The following is a 4,761-nucleotide window of genomic DNA, read 5'->3' as shown; positions in this document are numbered from 1 at the left end:
AACACCTCTGGGATTGTCTATGCCAGTTCACAGAGCAGGACTAGACTTCAGAGGAAATGTGGCTGCCCCACTGTTGAATAAATGAGCAAAGCAGAACAAAACCAATCAATGCTAAACATATGAAAGATTCAATGTTGGTTTTCTTCACGTGTGGCAAGATGGCAAGTGGCCAGTGATACCTAGTGTTGCCATTGCTACTGCAAAAGGCTGTCATGCCTTTATTTTTAGGCAATGGAACCTCTCCAACAGCTTCTTCCTTTCTATGGTCATGCTACTTGCTGATAACAGGTTGGATGCATGTTCTAGCTTACTTAGATAGAAACTAAAATTTTTGTATGAAGGGGCTAAGGTGGGGAGGATGGGAGAATCATTCAAATTTAAAAGGTCTTGATCTAGTCATCAGTAACCTTTCAGACACATACAACAAAGTGTCTGACAGTTCAGAAAATGGCAGAGTACACAGTACAGAAAACAATGCCGTTCTCTCCATCATTTGTGTGCTGATCTTCTAGGCTAGTTGAAGATGTCTTTCATGTAGTCATGATAGGGTCACTTTCAGAACCAAAGGAGAAGTTTCTTTTGGTTCCTGCTCTCATTTTGGACATTGTGGGATGGTGATGTCCTTGGGTTAACACTGGGAAGAGGAATCAGTCCAGCTGGGCAGGGATCCTTCCTCACAAGAGCACTGGTGCAGTGCCAGGTGAGCTGACCTGGAAAAGCTCAGCTCACAGTCATGCACCTGAATCACCTCATTCCTGTGTGTTTGTAGCAATGTATCAGTCTATCCAAACAGGCAGACTTCCAGGTACAGCCTTCCCCAGTTGCACTTGTAGGACTTCTCCCATGTATATGTCCTCTGATGAGCCTTAGATGAGAACTTTTGTATACTTTGTGGCATCCCTCAAAATCCCATCTGTGGATGCTTCATTTCCTGGGATCTGAAGATTTAGGGCATCTTTGATATCTTGTGCTTTCAACATTAAATGATGAAACTGAACCAGTGAACTTCTGGCTATTCATCTGATTTCCCGGACCTGTGATAACTGAGGATGGATGTACCTTGGCTATGCATGCAGTTTCCTTAAAGCTGTCCAAGGTCACATTTGGCAGATCATCATCATCATCACTGTCACTTTATAATGTCTGGGACAGAAGCCTTGGGGGTTCATTTATGCTTCGTCATGGCTTCTTCCATCTTCCAAAAATGACATAACAACCATGTTGTTCACATTTCCAGGTGACTATACTGTTGTGTAGACAACAGGCACTGACTCTATCACCACAGGGATGAGGTGAACCTGACTTGGTGTGCTAGACTTGAAGGTACAGGATGAATTGTGTGCATAAACTGTTGGCTTCCCATGTCAGATGCAGAGGCAACAAGGGGACCTGGGGTCCATGGAGACGATACTGAAGATACTGATAACAGTTGCAGATGAGACTGGATGACTAGAAGATGATGGAGAGGTTGAAGAAGATGGTGAGGAGGCAGATGATGAGACTGGAGTTTTAGGTGCCAGACAAACTTCAGGGGTTACACAGGTTAGGTCCAGCTGCTGACCCCAATATGCCAAATAAAAAGATGAATAATGAAGGGAAGAGAAAGGAGGTTTAATCCTGGCACAGGACACAGTGCAGGGAAAATCAGCATAATCATTTCAGCTCATATCCCACCATCTTCAGGGTACAGACATGAGTTTTAGGTTTAAATAGAGAAAGAATTTGAGCAGGAGGTGAGAGGTATGCATAATGACTAAACAGTGCTGGTCAAAATATGGCTTTGTTGTCTATCCTTGTTAGGGAAGGGTTCCAGAGAAGTTGTTATGGCTGTCATCACTTGAGGGGAGCAATCTGGTCTGGATGAGCACGTCACTGTTACCTGGTAGGTGGTATGTCCTGAGGAGGCTCTGCTGTTCTTTTCCTTGTTCTCCATCCTTCCTTGTGAAGATGTTATTGATCAGTCCTGTCCTTCCTGCATTCCAAGGTGACTGGCTCAGAGTAAACAAAGTACTAAAATGGAGGCAAGAATGCCAGGCTTTTCTCCTGTTGTTAGTTAATTGGTAAGGAGTCAGTGATCCTCAGCAGCAAAAGCAGTTTAAGTACCTGTTACAGCACTACCATGGAGATTGGGGAGGATGACACAGCAGTAGGGGACATCTTGGTTTTATTTATTGACAAGTCCACTGGCTCAGTTTGTGCTTGGACATGATATATGGGTGATGAGTTGGGGCTTCCCTCTCACATTTTATAGCAACAGGGAAACAACTTCCAAATTAGGATGGTTGAGGATGTTTGGAGAGACTTGTTCAGATTCTAAAAACTCTGTTCTGACTCTGACTGAGGGCTCCCCACCAAGCCTTCACACTGGTTCAAAGATGATGATATTCTTTATTGTTTTCCTCTTCATGTGGATATCTGTACATCCATTTGATTCTAGAGACACATTGATCCTCTTCCTAAAGTTTTGTTTCCACACCTCCATCATTAACCCTTCACTCCATGCCCTTTTCTTCCTGGCAGTGCTTGGTGTACAGTAAATAAATCCCTGGTGTTTAGAACACATAATGTGCTGAATATAGGGTGGCCTGAACTCACTCTAGGGGTGAGTGAGTGGGTGTGGTGAGGTGGTAGAGAATTTAAAACAACAAACAAAAGGCTTCAGTCCTCCTCCTCAGAAACAAAGGCCAGTTACTGCAGCAAGCCCTAGGTGGGACTTCTTTTTCTTTTTTTTTGAATCATATATACCCAGTGCCAAGCATATAGGAGGGACTTAATATATATGTATCGAATAAATGAAAGGATGAACTTAAAGGAAAAGAAGAGCCAAACTTGAGAATTAGTCTGTTCTAATTTAACTGACATCAGGTTAAAAATAATACACAAGTTTGTAAATGGAAACATGAGACCTATTGAAACTATTCCAGGAAAAGGAAAAGGGAGGAAAAAGGAGAATGATGGAAGGGTGAATTCAACTATGATATATTGTAAGAACTTTGGTAAATGTCATAATGTACCCCCAGTACAATAATAATTTTAAAAAATAATTTAAAAAAAAGCATAGAAAGTGGTAGAGCAAGAACTGAATTACAGTATCTCCTAAGTGAAATGAAGTAATTTAGAGTGATGGTAAATGTCTCTTAACAGGTTTCATTTCACTGGTATTGGCACAGCTATTAAGCATCAATCATGACATTCTTCTCATTAACCTTGACTAACTCCCATTGTCCTTACTGCTTAGAAAAAAATTCAATTCTGTAGCATGGCACCAAGCTTTTCAAGTTTATTTTCCCACATAATGATTCTTGTCTCTTTTGGATATTTCCGACATATGCCCAACTGCTTCCCTTATCCCATCTCTTACCCCTTTCCTGTGTTCTGAATTGTCCTTCAATCTGTGACTGTAGAATTCAGTCCCCTTCTACCAATTTTATCCCTAATGCCACTGCTTTCATGGAAACTATGCAGATATTCCAAATACAGGCAATTTCTTCTTTTCTTTTTTTCATTAGCTTATATGAATTTTATAAAGCGGTTTCACAGTGATATTTCTATATATTTATATAATGTGCTTTGGTCAAATTCACTCCCTCTACTGCTCTTTCTTATCCCTTCTCCCTCTTTTTTTTAAAAAGCAATTTCAATTTCAATGTTTTTACTTATTCTGTTTTCATACATGCATATGAAGTACTTCACATGCCATATGCAAAAAAAAAATAAAAAAAGCAAAAAACAAGGAAAAAAAGAGAGTTCAAACTCTTATTGCATCAATTACAAAAATTAACTCATAATGGATTGTATAGTGAAATTTAAGCACTAAAAGTATAAAACTTAGGAAGAAAACACAGGGGAAAATCTTTGTGCTCTTGAGCTATAGAAAGAGATCTTATATTTGACATAAGAAGCATGAACCATAGAGAAAAAAGGATAAATTAGATTTTTTAATTTGAAAACTAAAATTTTGTTCCTCAAAGGACAGTAGTAAGAATGTAGAAACAACACTTGGAAACCTGGAAAAGATCTATGTGAATCACACACCCAATGAAGGGCTTTATCAAGAGTCTATGAAGAGCTCTATAACTCAGTTATAAGAAGTCACATAATCCATGGGAGAGATGGACAGGAGATCTGAACAGATATTTAAGAAGTGAATCACTAGCAAGTGCATGAAAACAGGCTAAAGATTATCAGCCATTAGAGAAAAGAAAATTAAATCACAAGATACCATACCACACTCTGTAGAATGAATAAAATAAAAAAGAATATATGAAGTGTTTTCAAGGATGTGGAGAAACTAGGACCAGGATACATTGTTCATAGGAATGTTACATTACACAGACACTTGAAAAGTAGCTTCATCATGTCTTAAAAAGTTAATGTACCCTTGCCATGTGACCTAACAGTTTTACAAAAGTAAAATTATACTGTCTAGCAATATAAATGAAAACAGGCATCCACATGAGATTACCATGTGGATGTTGATAGTAGCATTGCTCTTAATGCTACTGATGAACAGGTAAATGAAATGAATTACAGGCTTAAAATGAAATATTATTCATCAGTTGAAAGGACCAAAGTACTGTGCATGTAACAAAATTTATGAATTTCAGAAACATCCTGAGTGAAAAATACCTATGATGCATGTACTAATAGAAATATGCAGGCAAAGGTGCCTCCATTTTGGGCCCAGCTGGATCTCCATTCTGATTGCCATTGTGTCCCTTGGTTAATGATAAACCACCCCTCTGCTTCTGGAAAACACAC

General features: G+C 39.2%; 1 pseudogene; it reads right to left on the bottom strand.

The window, feature by feature from the left end:
- Positions 1 to 628: 628 nt before the first annotated feature.
- LOC109677708 (Krueppel-like factor 12) lies at positions 629 to 2,482 on the bottom strand (annotated as a pseudogene).
- Positions 2,483 to 4,761: the final 2,279 nt, after the last annotated feature.

Source organism: Castor canadensis, chromosome 9 (assembly GCF_047511655.1).
Source record: "Castor canadensis chromosome 9, mCasCan1.hap1v2, whole genome shotgun sequence".
NCBI lineage: Eukaryota > Metazoa > Chordata > Mammalia > Rodentia > Castoridae > Castor > Castor canadensis.
Note: the sequence above shows the minus strand (reverse complement) of the source record. Positions and strands in the feature narration are given on the sequence as shown.